The sequence below is a fragment of the Euprymna scolopes genome, chromosome 5 (assembly GCF_053919585.1).
Source record: "Euprymna scolopes isolate OS-2025 chromosome 5, ASM5391958v1, whole genome shotgun sequence".
Taxonomy (NCBI): domain Eukaryota; kingdom Metazoa; phylum Mollusca; class Cephalopoda; order Sepiida; family Sepiolidae; genus Euprymna; species Euprymna scolopes.
The window spans coordinates 138,639,236-138,648,658 of record NC_136486.1 but is presented as its reverse complement, the minus strand read 5'-3'; positions in this window follow the sequence as shown (position 1 = coordinate 138,648,658).

Here is a 9,423-nt window from a genome sequence, read left to right as displayed (position 1 = left end):
CACAAAATATTGAGAGTTGAAAAGTTGTATGTTTATATTGACAAAGTTTCGTAAGGGATGTACTCAGATTTGTTGCCAGGAAATTTAGCTTTATTTTGAGTTATTTTGAGAGAAAATATTATCTGTTATATATACTTACAGACAGATTGATTTTCATCGTGTAAAAACGTATTTTTTCAGTGATGTCACATGAAGAGATACACTTAAATATTTGAAGAAATGTAAGGGTTGTACTCACTTTGTGATACACTGTATATATATATATATATATATATATATATATATATATATATATATATATATATATTTAAAAAATGTTTAGAGGTACAGAATTTATATATAGTTTGAAAAATAATAGGCGGAAGTTTCTCGAGAGCTCTTTCAGCTATCATCTCGTCAGGAGAAAATCGATAGCAAACTAAATAATATTTTGTCGAAAAATAAAGAGTTCTAATGGGGAACTTATTAAATGTGCCAAAAGTACGGGGACACTAAATAAATTTATTAACGTTTAAAAACGATTAAAATATTGGCACAACGAGGGAGAAAAAAAAGCGGGAGAAAAAATTCAAAGTTCCCCAAAGAGAAACAATGCGTTTGATGTTTCTTTTTGCCGGCACAAAGAAGGTTGACGCACCGCAATAGAGACGGCCACCAAAATCTTTAAATGGTTTTTGGAGTCCGCTCTATGTAGCACCTCGAACCAATCTATTTTATATCTATCGGCACAGCACGGGTTGTCAACCAAATGCTGGCCAATAGCAGAGTCCAAGACTGCAGAAGGAGGGAGACCACCAGGCCCCATCCTCCCTTGTCTGATCTTCGATGGAACATGCTGGTTTATACGAGACAAAAGGTGCAAGGATGTTCGCCCAACATAACCAGCATCGCACTGGCATCTAAACTGATATACAATATTACTATTTTGGATGTAAGGTAAACTATCCTTGCAAAAAGACGGAAAAGCAGGTATCGTAGTACATACCAAACGCAAGGACACAGAATTGAAGCAGTCGTAAATACTTCTTCGAATCTGGTTGGAAATTCTATTACTCCCCTCCACAATCCACGGTAATTTCAAATAAACCGGGCATTTCAAGGGTCCAAACGTTTTAGGGGATTTAAACCCGCAACCCTTTTTAAAATACAGTCATTAATAAGGTCAACAGGTAAACCATTATTGATGAATAATTCCCTGATCTTATTGAGTTCAACATCTAATCTGTTAGGCGAACAAATCATGAGGGCTCTATGTACCAAAGTATTAATTAGGCCGACCTTACGTGATTTTGGTACAAAAGACAACCAGTTCACATATAGGCCAGTAAATGTCAGCTTTATATAAATTGTAGTGAGAAAGCCCCCTCTTGAGCGTTCGACAAGACATCCAAGAAAGGAAGCGAGTTGTCCTTCTCACTTTCCATAGTGAACTTAAGAGTCCCATGTAAAGAATTCAACCTATTAAAAAATATCGACGCTTCACTATGCGATGGATAAATAGCAAAAGTGTCGTCAACATATCTGAAATATGCAGTGGGTTTAGTTGTATAATTAAACATAACGGATTCATGATACCCGACAAAAATATCTGCTAAAGTTGGGGCCAACAGACTCCCCATTGAAACCCCGTAAACCTGACAGTACATAATATCACAAAAACTAAATTCCACGGATTTAGTACACATTAAAATGAGTTCAATAAGAATCTCTTTAGAAAACCGTGGAGCAGTCAGGCGACCATCATATAAAGCGTTGGTACATATGCGTATAGTCTCATCCAACGGTATGTTGGTAAAAAGACTAGAGACATCAAATGAGCACATAAAAGACGTCTCTGCATTTGAATCCAACCCACGTACACAATCAACGAACCGAAAAGAATTTGGGATACAATGCGTGGTGTATAACTCGCGCACAGGTTGCAGAATTTCCACAAGCCACTGAGCCAAAGAATGTTGTGCTGAACCAACCATTGATAAAATAGGTCTCAGTGGAACACCTTGCCTATGGATTTTGGGGAGACCATACATTGTGGGACGTTGTGACCCAGAGGACCTGATCCTGTCATAGACATCTTTGCAAAAAACCTTTTTAAATAATGCAAGTAGACGTCTTTGCATTTTAGCCTCGTTATTGCAAGTATTATCCGTCAACTCGGCAGAGCCGAGTTTACGGAATTTCGAACCATCATTGAGAATAACTGGCATTTTCTCAACGTAGTCCGATTCATCCAAAATCACCACTCCTGCACCTTTGTCTGGTTTACACATATAAATATCAGTATTAGATTTAAACGCTTTCATAGTCTTAAATTGCGTTATGTTCCAGACAAAGTCGCTATGATCGACAGGAATGTTACTATATCGGTGAGCTTAGGCAACTAAATTAGATTTCATTCCAACAATTTTTTCCGGGGAATTCGGCACATTATGTCTAAACAATTCAGACAAGGGAGGATGGGTTCTGGTGGTCTCCCTCCTTCTGCAGCCTTGGACTCTGCTATATGCCAGCATTTAGTTGACAACCCGTGCTGTGCCGATAGATATAAAATAGATTGGTTCGAGGTGCTACATAGAGCGGACTCCAAAAACCATTTAAAGATTTTAGAGGCCGTCTCTATTGCGGTGCGTCAACCTTCTTTGTGCCGGCAAAAAGAACCATCAAACGCATTGTTTCTCTTTGGGGAACTTTGAATTTTTTCTCCCGCTTTTTTTTCTCCCTCGTTGTGCCAATATTTTAATCGTTTTTAAACGTAAATAAATTTAGTTAGTGTCCCCGTACTTTTGGCACATTTAATAAGTTCCCCATTAGAACTCTTTATTTTTCGACACAATATTATTTAGTTTGCTATCGATTTTCTCCTGACGAGATGATAGCCGAAAGAGCTCTCGAGAAACTTCCGCCTATTATTTTTAAAACTATATATATATATATATATATATATATATATATATATATATATATAGTAGGCACCGCCAAAATGGCCGCAAAATAAAGTTGTTGTTTTTTTAAAACTAAATTACATTTATTAAAATCCATTATTTCTGAGTAACTATTTTTCCAGAAAGATAAAACCCTGAATTTTATCATATAGAAAACAGAATAATGTAAAACTTTTTCTACTATTTTTAATTCAATTTTAAATGTTTAATTTTCCCAAAAAGTTTACAATTGACATCTTTTGTCTTGCACAAAATTGTACTTAAATATTTAAAAAAAGGGGTTTTTGAAATAATTAATTTATTTATTTATTGTCTAACTAAGATTTAGGATGATTTTCTAAGAGAATATGCAAAAATATTATAATATAAGTACCTGAATTTCAAATAATTCCACTTATTCATATAGGTAACCAGATATTTTGCGTCGACGTAGAGTTCAGATCGACTCTGTTTACGTTTTCGTTTGATAAGGAGAAAACTATGGAAGACCAAACAGGCCCAAAAAACTTATTTTTCAGTGACGAAAATTTCAATGTAGTATAAAGCTGAGGCTGGCCAGTACCAGGTGGGTGACCATTTGTATGAGTTTGGTTTTTAATGTGTGTGTGTGGGGTCCAGGCTCCCCAAAATAGGGGGGCAATTTAAAGCAGAATAAAAAAAAATTATTTCAGCGCGTTTGGTCCACCGTAGTCGAAAGGCGGCAAACGTTTTCAAACGGGATCGAAAAAAAATGATGCTATTTTTAACACAAAGGGCACAATATTTATCGATTTTTTTTATCGATTACTCAAAGCATGCCCTGTGTAATAATGTCCATGCATTATTCGGCTCGCTTAAAAAAAATTGTTAATTTATTTATCAAACATTTTAAAATGGCTTTTTTCGTATAAATATTATTTTTTTTTTGTTTTGCTTAACTTAAATTAATTATTTTACTTAACATATTCACCGAATTTCACACTTCAAAACTCAAAAGCGGGATAATTAAACACAATCGAAGTTCTGATATTCAGACGTCAAAATAAAGTATGCAAACAATTTTTTTTTGAATCTATAATTCTGTCCCTTACAACAACACAATATGTTTTGTTCAGTTTCAGATGATTATTTTAAGCATATTTGTTCCCACTTCAAAACAAGGGGGGGTGTTGTAAGCAAATATATATATATATATATATATATATATATATATATATATAAATATCGTTTATGAAAAATAAGTACACTGTTATAAAGTTCATTCTTCTCCTAATAATCGCTGAAAATTTCGTATTGATCGGATAATTACCTAATTTTTGGTAGATTTTTAAAAAGACGGTCCGTCAAAAAGTACTGACCTGCCCCCCTCCAGTTTTGGCGGTGCCTAATATATATGTATGGTATGTTTATAAATACTTATATGTATATGATGTACTACACTACGACATCATGGGTTATGCATTTTCTACTGTTCACGTCTCGTCACGTATAACATATATGTCTCTTGAAAGAAGATGAGAAGAATATAGCGTTTTTCTCCACGATTTGGAAACAATCAAAATGAAGTTCACGAACGAAATCTAGTTTAAGATAGTAAGGATAACATTAGATACACTACGTGAATGGTTTGTTAAGATCTTAAGTAATATTATAAACAGTAGTTGTTAGTAGACAGCTGCAATCCAGCAGACTATTTAAACCTTTAAATGAGTTAAATAAATAGCAAGTCCTGATTAAAAGAACCTTTACAGGTCAGGCGTTTTCTGCACGCTGGTTCATCTCACGTATTGTGGTCAGTTCCTCTCTGCAATTATAGTATACACACCCTGTGAATGTCGGAGAGAAAACAGCAATTTGTATAAGAGATGGCTTGGTTAAAAATGCATTTACGAATACCATTTGTCGTATGTTAAGATTAAAGTTATCAATCTCACAGAAAAAAAATAAAGGCACAAAAGAGGCATGTTTGGAATTATTCTAAATCCAGATATCTCAAACAAAGGCAGAAAAGACTGAGAGAATATCTTACATGGAATAGAGTGATTTAAGTAGTAATAAATCGCGAAAGAAAGAGTCGACATACATCCATATTAGGGTTAGTATGTAAAGCAAAAACGGATTAGATTATGCCAAGGGTAGTCGAATTAACAATAACAACAAATTAAGAAATACACCATCTAATCAAGGATAAATTAGGCGTAGATACGGGAAAATATTGTTGTGGTAAAATAGTCAATCTTGGTAAGCTTGCCGTCTGTGAAGATAGAGAATCAAAAGATGACCTAGTTGAATGTTTGCAGGCATGTGGCTGCAAATTACATTTCAGAACAATTCAACCCAACGTGTAAAAATGCCGAAATGTGTGAAAATGTCGAAAGAAAAATATCCAAATCTTTTCATGATTCTCTAACTATAACAAACAGTATCTTACGACTCGGCTCTGGTAACGCCATGGTCGAAATAATAGATCCGTTACATCGAAAAATATGACATATAAAACTGACTTGAATCTTCAACTGCATGTAACACCATACTAATGTCAAGTCCATTGAAAAGGAAAAACTAAGTCATTTAATCGTCATTATTTAACTGTAGTCAAATTTTCTTTTTTTTTTGTCATGTCATGAATCAAGAATTATGACCTTGACTGTATTTTACAACTCGGACTGGCAATCTACTTTGATTTTGGTGTAAATTGTACTTAATATCATTGGCCAAATAATCACCTTATATAACACTTTTTCCATTTCCTTTTATATTGTCTGTTGTATATAAAATAGATAGAGGTTATCTACTGATGAATGATTCTAAAGTGGTCAATGTTGGTTTACGATCCTATAAGATTCTTCTGTATTGCTTCAATAATTATATCGGCTAACGTATCCCAATCCGTCAGCATATTCTGTAGTAAAACCTTTTTTTATCATTTCTTCGGGGACTTTGGTATTGCCGGATTTTTTTCAACAAAATTGCAGCATTATCCCCATCGATAATGTTGCTCCTAACAATCCTTTTTTCTTCAGAGCGATACTTTTAAAGAATGCCTTTATGCACATTTTATTTTAAAATTCAACGTAAATAAAAATAAATACATATGAAAGCTGTAATGAGAAAGTCCATGATTTAATTCAAACAAGTGCAATTTTGTAGATTGAGTCAAGAATCCTTAAGTAAATAAAACAGTCGTAAGGGGGCATAACAGGGATAAGGGGATTAAGTAAAGAATAAAAACTCAGTGCCAGAAGTAGATCGCTGGCCATCTAGAATCCAGTATCTATCGCTCAATCACCCGACCATTTGCCAGCTATGACGCTCAATGGTGATTAGTAATAAAGTAACCGACGAAACTTCTGTTATTGTGATGACGATGTTTACTGGCATATAAACATTAGTCTATTTATTGGCGGCATGAAGTAGTATTAATTACTGACACTCTAGCTTAATACTGACTGAAAATGTATACTCAGGTCATAAGAGCCAACCTTTGTCTTGCCTTTGTTTACTTGTAACAGACTGGTTGCAATTAGAACACTCATACATCGTTAACTCATAAGATTTCACGAGGTGTGCATCGCATACTTGAAATAAAAATAACAAAGGTTGTTATTGGCATGTGATCCAGGACAACGTAATTAATTAGAACATTGCATCTGCTGCTCATGAACCAATAGTTTCCGCAAGATCGAAATGTGGATTGTAATATGTTTTGGGATTACAGAAAGTTTTCATTAAGAGCTCACTATCGTCTCTTATTTTAATGTCCTTGTTTGGCTATACTCCTACTCAAATCGAAGTGTTCTTCCCTATGATTAAGTTAACATGGCTTCTGTTGTCAGTATCTGTGTAATCTCATGTCATTATGAGGTATTCGTCTTTTAAAATGTCTACGATGTTCTATTATCTTTTATTTGATTCTACGTTTCTGTATTTTTGGAACATACTTTAACAGTAACTGCATTTGTCTGTATATGCGTATATAGATGTTAAACCGGCAACTAAGTATAAAACAGATACCTTAGAAATCAGCCAAGAACTTAAACATGAAGGGTTATCCCTATGGATTTCTCTTTAATCTATATATCTATAAAAACAGAGATGTGTGTGCCACAGACGATTTCTGATTGGTTAATCCAATAATCACACCTCCTAAAAAACAATGGTTTCTACACTATTTCTTTTACCATAAAATATTATGGCTTTATTTATGGTCCATCTTGGAAGGGTTTAATTTTTTCATAACTTGTTATTTACAAATTAAAAAAATACGAAACTTATATACGAAACTAAACTACACGAAATCAAACGCTCCTACAAACTTATTAGTAATACTAGCAAGCACACGCGCACACACGCACACACACGTTCACTCCCATCACGTTGTTATGGCAACCAAACCCTCTGACTTACATCAACAGTAAACACACACAGTAAATGTGATTTTCTTCATTTTCTCATTTCACTCGTGGTCTTAAATTCATTTCGGGTTTGGATTACTGTATAATATATACATAAATATATCCAGTTTGGTAGAAAAGTAACTTATCTTGCCTTTGATAACATTTATTTGTTATATATTTGTTTTTGGCAACTTTTTCGAATCTATGTGTACAGTAATACAAACACATTAAAAATATTGTTTTTGATTTTGAAAAAATATTGTCGTTCATTTGTATTTAAAAATATTGTGGTTAATTTTGATTTAAAATATTCATTTTGATTAAAAAATATTTATTTTGATTTAAAAAAATATTGTTCATTTCGATTTAAAAAAAATCATCTTGATTAAAAACATTGTTTAATTTTAATATTTGTTTATTGTCTTAACTCATATCAAATGTTTTGCTTGTGTTCTGCTTCAAATATTCATATCCTTACATGCATAATTTTCATTTAATTATATTAAATAAACTTAAAGTTTACTACAAATCAAATCGTGTTCCTTCACTTTTTAAATGTAATTTATAAGTAATTATGTTAAAGAGCATCTCTCCTATCTCTCTCTGGCTCTTTCATACTCTCTCTATCTTCTCTCTCTCTGTATCTATTAGATAGTAGATCGAGAGAGAGAGAGAGGGAGAAGGTGGGAGGAGGTCAGAGAGATATTTTTGTAGTTAATCCACGTTGCAGGAAGTGACGTTTCATCTAACCGGATGTCATGTGATGCTACGTGGCAAGGTTGGTGAAACGTTAGGTCTCTCAGAAAATGCCAAGCCGAGCAGAAGTCTAAAATGGTTCTCTCCTAAGTAAGAGGGGAGATATGCGCCCCAGACGTGGGACGTGGTAGGTACCCACAGTGGAGACCATCGATGGCGACATCTGCAGATCATGCCTGGGAGAATAAAAGGTTGAAAACCCAACATCTGTCTTCATCTTGTGTATTCCGGCGAAAACAGCAAGAGAGCTCCACCCAGATGAAGATTCTCCCAGAGCAGCAAAACCAGGTATGAACTTCTATATATAAACACATACATCAACAACAAGTATCCTAACGACTAGACAAACGGCTTAAGGGATCTTGGGTCCCGTTCTCTCGTCTCTTAACACTTGTAATATCTCTCTCATCGTCGTAAACTTTTTCTCTTCATTAGTAAAATGGACACGTCATCACCAGGGTACCAGTATCCCTCAAGTAAAGTGTCCAAGTCAAATCCTCTTCTTCTCCCTCCCTTATGTAACAATTAAAGAACGCATTCTAATCTTTAAAATCTATAATACAACGAAATATTCAATTGCTTATAATACTTAAACAAACAACTTGTATTTTTTTAATTATTTTTTTATTATTAATATTAGATGAGTTTCAGTATAAATCATCGTGTTCTTTATTTAAATCAAATTTTGAAGTTTTGTAACGCTGTCTATAAATATATATATGATGTTTATAATGACCTATGATTGCGTATTTATATACATTATTTTCCCTATCCTTCTGTTCATCGTACATTTTTTACTCCCAAACTTAAACATGGTGGGTGACTGGAATTCATTTACCGATACAAAATAAATGGTTTATTTTAATACTTGCCAGAATGCGGAGGAAAATGAATAGAGGGGGGGGGGAATAAAATAAAAATATTTTGGAAACAAATTAAGTTTGAAAGAATTGCTTTGCAATGGAAGAAATTAATGAAAAAAGAATAAAATTAAATTTCTTTTCCTTCTTGATTTTTTTAAAGTTTTTTATGAAAAAGAAAGTCAAAATTAAGACTATAAAAAACTATTTTTTATTAAGAGCAAACCTCAGTCGTCAGGTCTGTAAAAGAAAACGTGGAATAATCAAGAAATGTTTTCTAATACAAGTTTTTTTTACTCATGTGTTCATTTGTCTCTTTGAAGTTCGTTTGTTTAATATATCGGTTTGCAATATCACTTTGTCATTCTGTCAGACTAAAATTTTAAATCTATATATCTATAAAAGTGAATGTGTGTGTGTGTCTGTGTACATTTCCCTACGAAATACCTCTGTCAATTTTTAGTCTACAGACTCGAAATTATACAGGGT